This window comes from Gossypium hirsutum, chromosome A07 (genome assembly GCF_007990345.1).
Source record: "Gossypium hirsutum isolate 1008001.06 chromosome A07, Gossypium_hirsutum_v2.1, whole genome shotgun sequence".
NCBI classification, from domain to species: domain Eukaryota; kingdom Viridiplantae; phylum Streptophyta; class Magnoliopsida; order Malvales; family Malvaceae; genus Gossypium; species Gossypium hirsutum.
Window position 1 is genome coordinate 22,145,296 of NC_053430.1, and position 17,315 is coordinate 22,162,610.

Genomic DNA, 17,315 nt, shown 5'->3' on the forward strand with positions numbered 1-17,315 from the left:
CCTCCTTTGCTACAATATCTAGTCCGATTTCGACTTGGGGATCTTGCTAATCACTGACCCGACCCAAAATTTCACTTGTCAACATTTGGTTGTCCCATTGGAGGACCATTATCTTTGTTCCCAAAAATTATGGGTTCAATCGATTGTTTGGTTTGTCTAGATGTTCCTCTTTTTTGTTTTTTTTTATTTTGTTTTATGCAACTTGATCATTTTGGCAATGAAGTTAGTGTTGTTTAGCTTAATCAACGACCCTTTTGTTTATATCATCATATCCCATGAAGATCTCGACAAATCCGAGTCGTTTTGGTTTTTGAATCGCTTGAATGTTGCTTTGGAGGATTTTTTCCTCACCGATTTGATAGTTTGACCTAAAATTATCTTCAATCCCATTTTAATCTAGTTTTTTCAGAGTTAATGACTTTGGGCAATAAAAAAAGACAGTTGGATCCCAATCATGTGACTCCTCTATTGGGGGGTGGAAAAAGAAAAAAAAAAGATAGGATGGTGGTTTGGAGGTCAACGATGGTGACGCTAAAGATGGTTGTGGTGGAGACGATAACGGCAAGATTGTTAGGATAGAAAGAAGAAGTATAAACATATTGAGCCATTTACGCAAAAAATTAAAAATATTGGGCCATTTATGAAAAACAAAAAAGGAAAAGACGAAAAAAATAGTCACTAAACTTTACCTCATCTAACGTGGCAAGTTAATTAACCCCATTAGCTACTATATTGGCCACATCACATGTCTCGTTAGACCTATAACGGAAAATGTTAATGGATGATTGATTTGTCACTTTTCGATAACGTTAGTTACTGATTTGTCACTTTTCAATAACGCTAGTGACTGAGTTGTTACTTTTTTTAAAGTTGAGTGACTGAATTGAAATTTTACCTCGTCCAACGTGGCAAGTTAACTGGCCACGTCGCCTGTCCCGTTAGGCCTGTAACAGAAAATGTTAATGGTGACTGATTTGTCACTTTTTGATAACGTTAGTAACTGTTTTGTTATTTTTCAAAAGTTGAATGACTGAATTGAAATTAGAGTGACTATTTTGTCAGTTACTTCAAAGTTACGTGATTGTTGGTGTAATTTAACCTTGAATAAATTTACATATTCAAACTTCGATTTAAACATTAAACCTTAGATATCTTAAAAGTTTAAATATAGTGGACAAAATCACATTTTTTACATTAAATATATATTTTTTAATTTCAAAATACATTGTGATAAGAACCCAAAGATAATTGAAGCAACTAAACAAAGTTAATAATAAATTTGATTAGAGTGGATAAATTTGATTTTGATGAGTGATAGTGACTACAAAAACCCAAAGTAAATTTTTAATTTAACTTGAACAAATATATTCAATTTGTATTCATCTTACTTGACTCGATTCGAGAAATTTTCAAATTGAATTAAGATGATAAAATAGGATTCGTCAACTCGATTAATTTGAATTTTTTTATTTGATTCGATTCGATCGGATACTCACTCTATTTAAATCCATTAAAATTTAAAATTTAATAGCTATTAATATTTAAAACCGAAATTGATAATTTAATTTTTTATGATATTCATTTTAATTAGAGTTTAGGGCAATATATATATATATAACCCAAATTCTTGCTTGAAGGTTTACATATGATCAGTTATTTCCTCAACGTGATCAGAGGAAAAAAAACGTTTTGAATTGTATAGCAACTCAAACACTTCAATCTCATTCATTTGAGACGGAAATTGTATGAAATGATGAGAAATTTTGGAAGTACCTGGTTGGATTGCGAGAGGCCAAGTGAGTCGTAGACGATAAGAAAATACAGTAAAATATAAGTTCAAAAATGAGCCATGAAAGCGAAATCTATGTGGAGCTCAGAGAAAGTTAGTTTCAGTTTGGAAGTTGTTGATGGATATATGTATATCATCGGCTTGCTTGACTTTAAGCTGGTCACATTCCGTCAATCATCACTGTTTTGGTTTTTCAAATCCACCATGATTTTGTTTGGTAAAGTTACTAAAATTATAAAATAAGCACTAAATTATTTAAATTTTTATTTATTTAAATCACGACATTGTTAAAGTTATTGATGTATAATCTTTGTTATTTGTATCGTTTGTACAAATCAAAAGTTCTATTTTCTCTTATCTCCCATAATTTAGTTTTTTTTCATAAAACAGCTTTAAATATAATGAATTTACGAACCAAAATCTAAATAATTTTTTTTTTCAATATCCAACACTAGTCGTCCAATCAAGTACTTTTTTTACTCGTCGATTGGTACTGATCTACTTTACCGATCATCGAATTATAGCTTAGAGCTCGTTAATTAGATTTTTTTTAAGAAAAAAATTAATAAATAGATAATTTAAATAAAAAATTTCGAATAATTCAATTACTTAAATGAAATTTTCAAATAGAAGAATCTTCTCTATTTTTTTTTAAAATTAAATGATGAAAATAAAAACTTATTAATACTTTAATAAGTTGCATGAGTGTTTTAAAGTTAAAATATACATTGGATCCATATTTTATGTCACAGTTATTATTATTTATAGGAGGAATTTGTTGACACAAGTTTTGTTTGTTCTTTTGTATATACAACTTTCTTTTTCTTTCTTCTCAATTTCCATTTCAGCTTTTAATAATAATTTTTAATCCATTAATTATTATGAATATTGTAAACAATAAAACATTCTTTTTTGTCTTGGTCTTTCTTTTCTTTTGATTGGATTGATAATTCTATGTTAATCCATTAATTATTACTATATAGTGGGTGGAAAAACACATGTTTTAAAACAGAATTAGTTGTTAATTACATTTTTATGTCAAGTGTAAAACGTTCTATTTTTTTTTTAAAAATTAGAATATACAACTAAGATTACAATATGATTATTGATCCAAATTTGTTAAAAAAAAATATGAAAATCTTAAACTTATGGAATTTAAGTTGGGTAAACTACATAACTAGTGAACCAATGTATCTTTGTTTTAATCATATAGGTTTAAAATTTTTTATTTCAATTACTTACATTATCAAAATTTAATATTTTAGTCACTCATTCATTAAATCACTAAAGAAGTGCTGACATAATTATCTTTTCATTGGCATAATAATAAGTTTAGCCATTTAATATTTACAAATTCTATTAATTTAGTTCTAATTCTAAATATTCAATTAATTTAACTTTCAACTTTACATATTATATCAATTTAATCTTAATTCTTAAAAATTCAAAACTAAAAATAAACAACTTAAAAAAATGATTTAAAAGTTCACTTTTCAATAAAAAATATAAGATTTTATAAAAATACATACAATATATTTATAAATGAATGAATATTTATTCTTCTCATTCTCTAACATGGCGTTTATTAATTAAAATAATAAATTTATTAATAAAACAATTTGAGAAAAAATTGAAAAAAAATTAAGCAAATTCAACTTTTTCATTTTATTTTTTCAATAGTAACGACCACTATTTTAGGTTGAGTGAAAAACTACAACCTGAGGTCAAAAAGGATAAAAATCGATGTTTTTAGATTGTTGCTCAAAATGAGTTTGTTGCGTTTAACGTTGTGCTTGGGGGCAAGCTTGATTTGAGGATATATAGGTGAGGATGAGGTCTTGGAAACTCATGAAAGGTCACGATTGATTGCTCCACAGCCAATTCCTAATTTGATGGCATGATGACAGAAAATATGAAGATTTAAAGTTCAAAGTAAGGATTATCAGTGCCAATGGTTATAGCTGAAGATAATGCCTAGTGCTCGAAAATTTTGACTAGAATTAAGGAATAATGTCAAATGTATAATAAATAAATTATTATTATAAAATAAAACTAAGAAAAAAGAAAAGTTTGAATCTTGTTTGTGGATTCTTAAAAATATTTTATTTATAAAATTATTATTTTAATAAATAAATTTCAAGTAAAAAAAAAAGTGTATTCAGTTATTTATAATTTTATAAAATATTGTATATTTTTATCGAAAAATAAAATTTTGAATAAATTTTTATTTAAAAGTTTTTTTAGTTTTTAATTTTAAATTTTTAAGAATTTAGACTAAATTGATACAAATTTATAAAATTGAGAGTTAAATTTATTGATTTTTTTAAATTAAGATTAAATTGATAAAATCTAAAAATATTAAAAATATACATTTTTTATTATGCCAATGAAAAATAGCAATATCAACACTTCATTAGTGATTTAACAAATAAATGATAAAAAAAAATGGAATATAGAAATAATAGATATTACATTGTTTTGTTGGTTAAATGAAGTAAACAACTAATAGCATTAGGTTCTTTGGTTGGCGAAAATGATGTTATCGATTAGATTAAGAATAAGTGTTAAATGACATTATTACCTTTAAAATAATTATAATATTTTTATTATATTATTAAATATTTATATAAATTAAATTAAATTAGTATAATTCATAAAAAAATAAAAAAATATATGTAAACAATTTAATATTATAATTAAAAATATAATTTAGTAATATATATTATAATATATTTAATAGTACAATAGTATAATATATTATTTATAAAAATATGATTTATTTAAAAATAAATCTAAAAATCATATGTAAAATTATTTTATTATATTTAAATATCTAGAAATATTATTAAAAACCTACCTAAAATTTTATTTTATTATTATTTTATCTCTTTCTTTTTTTGATTCTCTCTTTGAATGAACCAACTTTAATCTTTTTTTTTTTTTTCAAAATCTTCCTATTCCCAGCTCATCACCGACGCAGTCGTACTCATTATGGCCATCAATCATCGTCAAGGGTTCATGAAATTTCATCGACAAATTTCTCATAACCTCCTCATTCTTATTTTCTACTTTGTTTTTTCCAAAAAAAGAAACCCTTAACAGTAAACCTATATCTACAAGAATAATCTTCAGCTTCCATTGCATTTTTGTGGTCTTCCATAGCTTCAAGCTTTCATTTCGGTTATTTTATTCGTTGTTTACCCCCTATTACTAATAAAAAATAAAACTCAAAAAGTTATTTGTTTTTTTGTGAGGAAAATACACATTCAAGCTTGACGAAATTTATCTTGATCTGGTCTGAAATAATGAGGGTAAAATTGAAAAAAAAATTGTTGTTGAGCGAAATAGCTATTATTTGATGAAAATAAAGAATGTTAATGTATAAGGCATGAATTTCAATTCGATAAATTAAAGAATTCGTTGAGCCAAATTACGGAATAATCATTCCTCTTTGAAATAGATCCGGAATGAGTTGGCTATTCATGCCAACCAATTTACTGTAAATTTTGTTGACATTAATCACTAAAACTTAAGTGAATAAAAAAATGCTACTATTTGAATTACTATTTATATAGTTACCCTTTTAAGTTATTTTAGAAAAAGACATCATTAATTTTTATTATTTATTTTTTTGCCAAAATTAGAAAATGGTTATGTTGGTGGTGTAGTGAATATGACAGAAAGATATCAATTTATTGTTTTATCGTGAATCAAACATTAAGGCGAATAGAAGGTTTAGAATTGATAAGCAGGAAGCAGGAACTGTGAGAGTTACAAAGTATTTTAACCTCAAATCTATATGTATACCCAAATTCTTTTCTTTTGAAACAAATCTGAAAAACCGAGTGTAACCAAAATGGCATGCAAATGCAGTGCAAACTTTCTATATCAGTTTGAGCTTCTTATAAAAAGCTTCTTCTTGTCAAGAAGCTGTTAAGCCTAGTTGAACATGCATGTCACAGATTCAAAGCATTCTATGCAACATTGGCCAAAGACAAAATTTCAAGCATCCTAAATATGCATTGCCAGTCCATTCTTTACCCACAATAATGCAAAATAGGTAACCAGAATAATCAACCTCCATCCCAACAGCAGGAAAAATTATTTTATAGACCATTTCTACCACATTATCTATAGTCCCCTCTAATTAAAAGGGGACACATCATCTTTTTTTTCCACATCATATGTACATTTGGACTAAACTTCTAAATAAAAAATAATATATCTTCTTTTAAATGGACGGGATCATGGATACTATATGAATACTATGAAGAGAGATTTGTGGAATCCGACAATAGGACTTAAAGTCACTATATGAAAATGAAAGAATTTTGAGTTAATCAAGTTGACGAATATTATTTTATCATCCTAACTTGATTTAAAATTTTCCCGAATTGAGTTGAGTGATATGTGATTCAAATCGAATATATTTTTTCGAGTTAAATTAAAAAAATAGCTTTGGTGTTGTTTATTTTTATGTAATTTTTTTAAAATATTTTTCTTTAAAATTTTTAAACAAGAAAACAAATAAAAGCAACACAACATAAGTCCAAATAAACAACACAACAATATTATAATACAAAACATATAATAATCATATATTGGTCATGTATTTGAAGGGGTTTTAGAGATCTTTATCCCAATATTTATCTCAAAAATAGGCGAGGTATGAATATTTAAAAGAAAAAAAATTGAGAACTTAAAAAGATCCCAAAGTTGTGACCTAATACCAAATATCTTGAAACCAAAAAGTTAAAATTTATGAAACAGGAGAGTCTCATTACCGAATATTTTATAGAATTCCCTTTGAAATCTTCACTATACATAATTCAAACGTAAAGATTTAGACAAGAAAACTAACATATCGGATTGTCAACACCTATGGTAAGTTGCTAACTATTGAGAAGTAGAGTGAACAAAGTACTGCTGAGTATAAACAAAGTTTATTGAGTATTTGAAAGAAATCTTTTGTATTTTGACTAGTAATCTGTCATTGTACATTATAGTGATAGTATTTATAGAATACAAATAGTAACTACTATGGATAACAACCTAACAAATTTAGTAACAGACTAACAGCTTAGAGACTAGGCTCAATTCAACAGAGTAAACTATACTCTTAACATTCACCCATCTTCTCGATAGGTAAGACTCGAAGAAGATTCTAAAATCTAGAAAAAAACGAGACAAAAAGTGGCTTGGTTAGAATGTCAGCTACTTGATCACACGCAGGAACCTCACCAATAACAATAGAGCCATCAGCGACATTTTGTCGAACAAAAAACAGATCAAGCTCGACATGTTTGAACTTGGAATGTAAAACAGGATTAGCCGCTACGACAACTGCACTAAAATTGTCACACCAAACAGTTGGTGGATCAACACTTTAAAGGTGCAACTCCTTGAGTAACGAGACTAGCCAAGTAACATCACTAGTAGCTGAAGCAAGACTTCGATATTCAGCCTCAGCTATAGATCGTGAAACCACAGACTGCTTTTTGGAACACCAAGAAATAGGTGTGTGACCAAAATACACACAGTAACCCATCGTAAAGCGGCGATCATTAAAATCCAACCCCCTGTTAGCGTCCGCATATCCAACTAAAGAAAGCCGATCGGATGGCCAAAAAACAATCCCATAATCAAGTGTACCGCTTAAGTACCGCAAAATTCTTTTTAAGGCAATAGGTGAACAGAAGTGGGCGCATGCATGAACTGGCATATACGGTTCACTGCATAAACAACATCCGGACGAGTCAAGACTATGTATTGTAAAGCACCGACAAGACATCTGTACTCAGTAGGATCAGTGAGACGATCCCTTTCATCCTTAGATAGAGTAGACGAGCTAATCATTAGAGTATGGACACTCTTAGCATGAGACATAAAACTCCGTTCAAGTAATTCATGGATGTACTTTTCTGGCAAAGATGAAGACACCCCGTGGAGGAATGAGTAACCTCAATCTTGAGAAAATAGTGGAGATCACCCATATCTTTAAGGGAGAATTCATCGTTCTGCTGCTGAACAAAGCTATTTATACAGATATGTACACTTTCGATAACAATAATGTTATTACATATACAAGAACATAAAGAACGGAGTTAGTCGTAAGTCGAACAAACAAAGACACATCAGATTTAAACATGACAAAGCCAATAGAAATAAGAAAAGACTTCAATTTATCAAACCAAGCACGCAGAGCCTAACGAAAACCATACAAAGCTTTCTTCAAACGACAGACTAACGGTTTTCCATTTGACTCATATTGAAAATATCCCAAAGGTTGTTGCATGAACACCTCATCAGCAAGATCGCCATTTAAAAAGGTATTGTTCACATCAACTTGACGAAGCTGCCACCCTCTAAAAACTGCAACGGACAAGATCACTCGAATAGTAACAAGTTGTACTACTGGACTGAAGGTTTCATTGAAATCATACATAGGAACTTGAGAACATCCTTTTGCGACTAACCATGCCTTTTGACGAGCAATAGTGCCATCAAGATTTTTCTTGACTGTGAAAAGCCATTTACATCCGATTGCCTCATGATTAGGTGGTAATAAAATGAGATCTCAGGTGGAATTATTAATGAGAGCATCAAATTATGCTTGAGCTGCAGCACACCATTCTGCGGTAGAAAAAGCCTCTTCAATGGTGTGGGGCTCAACAACTTGAATAGACAAAGCCTTGGGCTTAAAAATGCCGGCCTTGAACCGAGTAACCATCGGATGAGTATTTGTCAGAGGTAAAGAAGATTCGAAAATTAGAGGAGAGCTAGATGTAGGCATGACAGAGCCAGAAGCCACATCTTCATTGGGTAATAAGGAAAAACTATGAGGCTCATGGTCAGAGTCCACCCTAGTCTGACGAACTGTAGAAATAATAGTTGAAGAGCAGTAAACAAGGGAGGAAGATGAAGGCAGATCGGATGAGAGTTCCACATGCTGAGAAGATACAATTTTAACCAGAGGTACAAACATGGTTGTAGAACCAAATGAGGACACGAAACCCTGCGTAGCAGATGGAGGAGACAAAAACCATTGTTTATCAAATACAACTATATCCCAAGAACGTACACAGTTGTGATCGAAAATCTAACTTATGACGCTGAAATGGACGTAAATAAGGGAAGCAGCAACACCCAAATACACGTAGATGATCATATGTGGGATCTTGTCCATGAAGAGCTCTATACGAGGACTGTCTGTTCAGTACTGAGGTAGGAAGACGATTGATGAGATGAACAACACAATAAAAAGCATAGGCCCAAAAGTCCATAGAGAGATTTGTTTGTGCCAAAAGTGTGATGCCTATGTCAACAATATGTCGATGCTTGCCTTTAGCCACGCCATTCTATTTAGATGTATGTAGATACGACAAGCGATGAAGTATTTCTTGAGTTGCTAGAACAGAAGTGAAGGCTCAATACTCGCCACCCCAGTCATTCTGAAATTGTTTAATATATTTCCCAAATTGTGTTTTGACTAATTGCTGAAACTGAATGAAGCAATCCACTACTTGAGACTTTTGTCAAATAAGATAAATTTAAGTAAACTGAGTACACATGTTAATGAAAGACATATAATACCAATTATTACCACAAGCAACTGACGCAGGTCCCTAGACATCAGAGACAACCAAGGCAAATTGATCATTGTATTTAGTAGTCGAATCGAGAAAGGGCAATTTATGGACTTTCCTTTTTGACATACAGAACAAACACTATTTAGACAAAGTTTATTCGAAGCAATATTACATTTACTCAAAACAGATTTAATGACAGAATCAGATGGATGGCCAAGGTGTTTGTGCCACAAAGAAAACATAGTTGAGGCATCATAACAATTTTGAAGTCTAATGTTAGCAGCAGAAGGGGCTACAACAATCTGAACAGACGTACCTGACATTGAAAAGTGATACAGCTTATCACGAATGTGGCCCGTCAGCAAGATCTCCCGAGTCACACTGTTCTTAATAACACAATATGTTGGGTGAAATTCGAAAAACACACCATTGTTAGTGGCAAACTAAGAGGCTGACAATAGATTTTTTCTTATAGTTGGAACACACAAAACATTAGATAACAAAAGCAATTTAGTGTGCATGGGTAAAATCGTATTTCCAATAGACGAGATCGTGGTGGGAGTCCCGTCACCCATTAAGAGAGATGATTTACCTAAATAAGGAGTAGAGTCATGCAATGCAGAGGCATCGTGACATACATGATGTATAGCACCTGAGTCGGTATACCAGGACGTAGTGCCGACCGGCATAAGAATATAAGAGTCAGTGCCATCACAGTTGGAGCCGTATTGAGTGGCATTAATATGAGACCTAGTGAATTCAGAAACATCAGAAATATGCAAATCAGGTATATGAGGGAGCCCAATATAGGGGTTAGATCCACTGTAAACTCGAGCTCGAGGCTTGGTCTACCAAGGAACGAATGAGCCGGCAACATCATCACTCGGACCTCTAAGGTTACGGTTATACTTAGGAGGAACACTAAACTCTACACAATTCGAAACTGACCCATTTGGCAGAGTTGGAGCATGCAGCCCAAAAGAATGTGAGATACCCCCAAATTCTTGATTGGGGGCAGCTGCATTTGGCCACTAAACCCAGTAGGCTCAATCGGCCTAGAGCGACCATAAGGAGTAGGCCTATGGCCATTAAACCAAAAAGGCCCAATCGGCCTAGTACCCACATGATGAAGATGCCTAGGCGTAAAATATGGTGCACGGTCAGACACCAAATGAAAATTAAAACCATCAAGGGCCCTACCACACAGACCATCATCATTGTTTTGAATGAAGGGGTTATAACCCCTAACAGTTCTAGATACATACGCATAACCCGAAAAATAATTCTTTAGCTTTGTCATTCCATCATAAGCCGACGACAGTGGAGATAACATCCGTGCATCCGATGACGGCCCCTCGTAGTCACAATTGTAGCGGTAGAAACACCTCTGAGCGAGATGCCCGAACTGTCTGCAGATCTGGCATTGAACCCAAGACCTGAACCCTCACCTACAGCCTCCAGCCAGGGGACGACTACCACAAATAGAACCTCCATGGCCAGTGATGGAATGGTCTCTAAGAGGTTGGCACAAAAAGGTATCTTCTAGACCACATACGCTTGACGATTCTCGTACTCAAGAGGCATGCCGACAAGGTATTGAAAACACAAAGGCTCCTATGAGAACGAAGCGAGTGTAATAACAGCATCAAACTCAGGAGGTAGGCTTGCAAGCAGAGTCTCTACTTTCTTTTCCTCGGAGATCCGTTAATCAGAATTCGTAATCAAGGCACTCATATTTTGGATCTTAGCCACATACTTTTTGACTGAGAGACTCCTTTTCTTGAGAGAAAGTAAATCATGATGAAGATAAGAGAGTTTCGCAATGGTGAGTAGAGCGAAAAGTCGTGTGGCGGTGTTCCACACATCACACGCAGATCGTGCTTCTGTAAAAGAAGATAAAATGGAGGGGTTAATCGTGGAAAGTAACTATGAAGCTAATAACCTATCCTGTAGCACAAAGGCTGACGCATTTGGATTTGGAATGAGCGAGCCTTTCGGAGACTGCACAAAACACGATGGAATCGAAAAAGTGCAATCCAAAAATCTGGTCAGCTTATAACCTTTGACAATCAACCGAACATGCTGCTGCCACTGAACAAACATGTCTTCATCTAACTTAATAGTCTCATGACGAGAAAATGACTGGACGAATCTAGCGTTAGTGAACGCCAGACATCCAGGATCAATAGGGTCAGAGTTGGCAGTCATTGAGGCAGGTCTCCAGAACCTTTAGATGACTGATACCATGTCAACACCTACGGTAAGTTGTTAACTATTGAGAAATAGAGTGAACAAAGTACTGCTGAGTATAGACAAAGTTTATTGAGTACTTGAAAGAAATCTTTTGTATTTTGACTAGTAATCTGTCATTGTACATTATAGTGATAGTATTTATAGAATACAAATAGTAACTGCTATGGATAACAACCTAACTAATTTAGTAACAGATTAATAGTTTAGAAGAGTAGGCTCAATTCAACAGAGTAAACTATAATCTTAATAATGAACATTTAATAATATTGTCAAAGTCTAATATGAAACTTGGTAACTAGCAGACTACCGGAAAAGTATAAATAGATATGCCTGCCAGACAACATTAAATGAAATGGTGGGATTGTCCTTAAATCTTTCATCAATATTACAAGTAGAACAGTCAAAACTGTAAAAGTCAATTCGTGAAGCGGTTCATAATCTTATTGAGTTTTAACAAGCAATATGATCCAACAATAATTTATGAGAGCTCAGAGAAGAGTTCCGAAACATAATTTCACTAGACATACAAAAACCATGAAATGCTTGCTAGCTCTCTTTGCTTTTGATCGGTAAGATGTTAACTATGTTTGAAAGGGTAAAAAAATTCAGTAGAATTTTATTAGTAAGTTACATGAAATTTTGAGACAAAAGAATATATATATTTCTCATGTAGAAATTATCTTATATATATATATTGCTCAGTGTTTTGGGACAAACTTAGGAGATGTAGAAAAGTTGAGGTTAATACTAAAGAGAATGGAGCAGCATCGGCTAAAAGGAACACTAGTTTTGAAGCTAACAGAGACAGAGATGGCGAGGGATTTGCCTAACGTAAGGAAGCTCGATAAATTGATAAAGAAGAAGAAGAATGGAGGTAGGGATTTTGATTTGGGGAATTGAATGAACTGATGGAGAAGAAAAATAATGAATGGTTTAATTTAGGGATTTTTGAAAAAGAACAAGAATGGATTTAAGGGTTTCAAGGGATGGAGGGTTTGATTTGGGAGAAGTTAAGAAAATGGTGGGGTTGGCCAATTGGGGGTAGACGGCTTTGTGGGGAAATGGGATAAGGTAAAAGGGTTTGGGTTTTGGTATAATATAGATTTAAAATTTAAAATTTAAAATAATATAGTTTATATTTGATTTATTCAAAATATTCGAGTTATTCGAATTTGAAAATTCAACTTGACTTGAATTTGAAATTTGAAAAAAAAATTGAGTTGATTCGATTAACTCGATTCGAATAATTCAAGATTCGAACTATTTCTTGACTTTTTTGAGTCAAATCAAATTTTGCTCACCTCTACTAGGTGCGCTTTAAAAAGATGTATGCAAGTTGCCTACAGCATGACATCACTAAACAATCCACTGTATAATATCTCTATAAAGGTTTACTTCCCAAGGAGAGGAAGATGATTGACGCTACGAGTGGAGGGGTATTAGTCAACATGACTCATCAAGTTATGCGATATTTGATTTCAACTATGGCGGCCAACTCCTAGCAATTCAAAACTAATGTGGAATTACGAGACGGCTTCATGATATAAGTACTCATTCCTTGGAAGACAAGATAGATAAATTCATTGATATTGTTCAAATTTTGGTTGTAGGCAAAACACCCCTAAGTTGAGCTTGCAGTATTCGTGTAGTCCTTGATCATACAATTGATGCATGTCCAATCCTCAATGACGACTCCATAGCACAAGTGGACACTGTAGGAAACTTTTCGAGACCACCACAAAGGCAATATGACCCAAACTCTAACACTTACAATGCTGAATGGATGGATCATTTAACTTTAATTATGAAGAAAGCCTCAATATAATGAATGTTGGAGAAAATCCCGATTCATAAATGGTTTTCTTGCACATCAAAAAAATAAAAATTTAAAAACTGAGCAGGTTTGTGATATTTATAGCAATAAACTTTTCCCAAAAAGTACTTGTGTTTTAAGCGAGACTGATCCTAGACGTTCTTGAATTTCAATAGAATGACTTTCTCTACTATTCTCGTATGCAAACTATTTCGAGTGTGGACTCGAACAATCACGAATCAAACACAAAACAAAAAATAATTTTCTTACTTTCAGTAGGAAAGTAAATCTCTCTTTTATAAGAATTGGTAAAATTTTTATTTTCCAGAAAATAGAATTTATACTTTGAAATAAATTTTGACAATTTTCAGAATAACAATATCTTAAAAGTTGTATATCACTTGTTGTTTTTTTAGCTCTACCAATGCCATTTATTTACAGACAAAGATAAAGAAACCCTAATTGAATTAGTAGATTACAAATAATGCTTATTTAATTGAAAAACCAATCTCCTAGTTGAATTAGGAGAGAGGGGTGACTAATAAGGTGTGCTTTTCCTCATATGTATTATGATGGGATCCAGGCCTCTCATGTATTAGGTCCAACTATATGTGCTTTTGAACTTTTAACCTAACATTTTATAATTTAATCTAACCCAATACATATTTTCTATTTTCCAAAATAAATGTTATTTATTAAATTAATTTTAATTAATTAATTTTCTAATTAAATAATTTTCTCAACTCAATTCTAATTTTATTAAAATCATGACAACTTTATCGTAAAAAATCTATGAGAAAATATATTTAATTTCTACATTCAATGAATTTCATAGTGACCAATTAATTTAATTCTATTTTTGAACTTCAATTATTTAATTAAATAATTAAAAAAATTAAATTAATTCTCAGGTCATTTCCATACTTAGTGAGAAACCATATTTATTTCTGAATGTAACCCATTTATCTAACTTTTTTCATTTCTATCCATTTCTGTTCATTTGATTCAATCATGCAATTCATTTCTGGTTTCAACGATTTAGCGGAGGAACCGATTGAACATATGTAATTAGGGCTTAAATAATTTGTAATCAAGTTTAAGTTTTTCACCTATTAATTATAAACTCATTTAGTCATGAAGTCATTCCACTATAGTATCGTGACTGAGCTCTCCCTAATAATATATCATTACGAAAGCTACTCGATTAGTGTTTGTCCAATGATCTTATCATAAGTGTGTCACCCTAATAGGATATCCTTAATATCTTTGGGATAAATCTATTATCCCAATATGATCCTATTTTATCTCACGACAATCATTATATCTTTCTTTATAAAAAGTCAATTACTATCAAATAGCGATTAAGTTATTCATCATGTAAAAAATTTTCCTCTCGTCAAGCATCGGTGTCATGACACCTAGGCTTCAGTGATGGCGACCATGATTTTTTCACTTTAACACCTTCAGTGGTTCGTGACTTGTTGGTGTTGCTACTTTAGGCTCGATGACGCAACTCCCTTAATAGTAGGCTGCATATTGATTTCTCATTGAAGTTTGGATCCTCAAGGTGAAGGGACTTGGTGTCGCGACTTCTAGGGCATCAATGTCGTGACTGACGGTTACAAACTAATAATAAATACGATAAAGGAAAGTGCACCTATCGAACAATAGTATAGCTATGGTGAGTAGAGAATAATTTGGGGTGATGTGTTTTATTCTAAATTTACTAAACTAGTTTAACTAAGAATGCAACAGAGAAATAATCGAATATTAACCAATGAGATAGACAATGCCCAAGAAAGAATCCACCTAGACTTCACCTATTATTATGAATCTGAATTAAATGATTTATTCACTGGTGTTTTGATCCGTAAAAATCCCTAAATTAGATTAATTATCCCTTTCGAGAGTAAGAACAACTGACTCTAGGTTGATTAATTGAAATCTCTTTCCGATTAGAACCCCTATCGTCACATTAACTCGATCTATGGATTCCCCTATGAGATTTGACTCTAATCAGATAGATTTATGTCATCCTATTTCTAGGATTACATGCAAATCCACTCAATTATGCTAGATCTACTATTAAACAGAGACTTTTGCTCCACTAAATTAAGCACATTAAACATGAATTAATATCCTGAAAATATTAAAACAAGAAATAAGCATGCATAATTGAGAATAAGAATCAACTATTTATTGCGTAAAAACAAAAATTAAATAAAAAGATTCATCGTAGGTTTCATCCTCCCTAGGTATCTAGGGAATTAGTTCATAATCCTAAATAGAAACATCTCAAAATTAGAATAACCACAAGACATAAAGAAACTCAATAAAACTTCGCAAGAAACTAGAGGGAGATCTTCAATCTTGATAGAGATCCGCTTCCGAGTTGGTTCTGATGGCGTTCTTTGAGTGTTTCCAACGGAGATCCGCTTCCGAGTTGGTTCCGATGGCGTTCTTCGAGTTTTTTCTTCGATCTTTTCTGATTGCCCCATTATGTCTTCTTTTAATGGGTATTTATAGACTTTGAATGCTCATGAAGCCTAAAAATTGAGTTTTTCTGCATATTTGGGAAGTAGGATGCGAAATCAAAATAATCCATAAAAGATACCTGTAAATACGCGGAATAAGCATATAAAAGATACGTAAATTTCTTGAGAATAAACTCCTCGAGTTTTTTGAGGTTCTTTGACTAGAAAAATAGTTTAGTAATCCATAAAATAAAGAACACAAAAAAATCAAAATAATACTAACAGTGGTTGTCTCTAGGTATTAACCTAATAATGTCTATTTATAAGGCAAAAATCACATAAATGAGAAAATACAAAATTTTCCTTGATTAAAATAAAGCAAAATTTTGGTAGATTTTTGCGTTAAACTTCTAAAACAATTTTAGACACTTTTTTGACATTTTTTTAGGTTTGATTCATGAAATAACTTTGGTTAAATCTTTCAATTACCTTCAAACAAATATATTATGAGCCTAAAACGGAGTTTTGGAGTAATGCTGTGTTGAAAGTCTATTCCACAAAAACTTGTCAAAATTAATCATTAACTCAATTTTTTCTCCAATTATTCTACTAAATCCATAATAAATAAAACATAAGTATAAATAATATAATTAAGAAGTTCGATGCATAATTAAGAGTAAACTTTTAGGTTTTTTCATTCGTAGACTTGATGAAATCCATCCTTATTGCTTTCCCATAGGCGTAATTTGTACTGTTGAGTATAAAGGGATGAGACACTGATAAACCTTCGATTTGCAAGCAATCTTTAGACCAAGATACCCATTAGTTGTTTTAAGTGACAGTCTGTACTAATTGAAAGAACTATGAATGACATTTGTAAGCAAAATTGAGCAGTGTCAACTACTTTAAGTATTGATGAAGAAAAATGAAAAATATAGTGATATGTTGATGCAGTTCAGTTTTCCCATGTCTATGGAGCCTTACTTAGAGAGGAAATTCAGTATGTTAACACCTCGTATAACAAGTGATTATAAGCTCTAACATTTACCGGATTAAAATATCACTTTTGCACCTAAGATCTAGATCACTTTCCTGGTTTTCCCCTAGACAACTTAGGATAAAAACCAAGTAACACACTTAATTTTACCCTCAATGCACTCCAAAGAAACATTCATCAATTAATAGAATAAAGTGCTCTCAGATCAGTACACCACTTATACAAGTCTCCTCAATATATATGAAATTGAGACTTGCAAACACACTATATAAATTACAATGAATCTTCCCATTAAAATAGCTAAATAATCAACTTTGAAAATATCTTCAATAAGTCCAAGATAAATCTTGAGTATTCAGGATATGCTTCCAAGTTTACTTGATCTGATCCAATCTCTTCA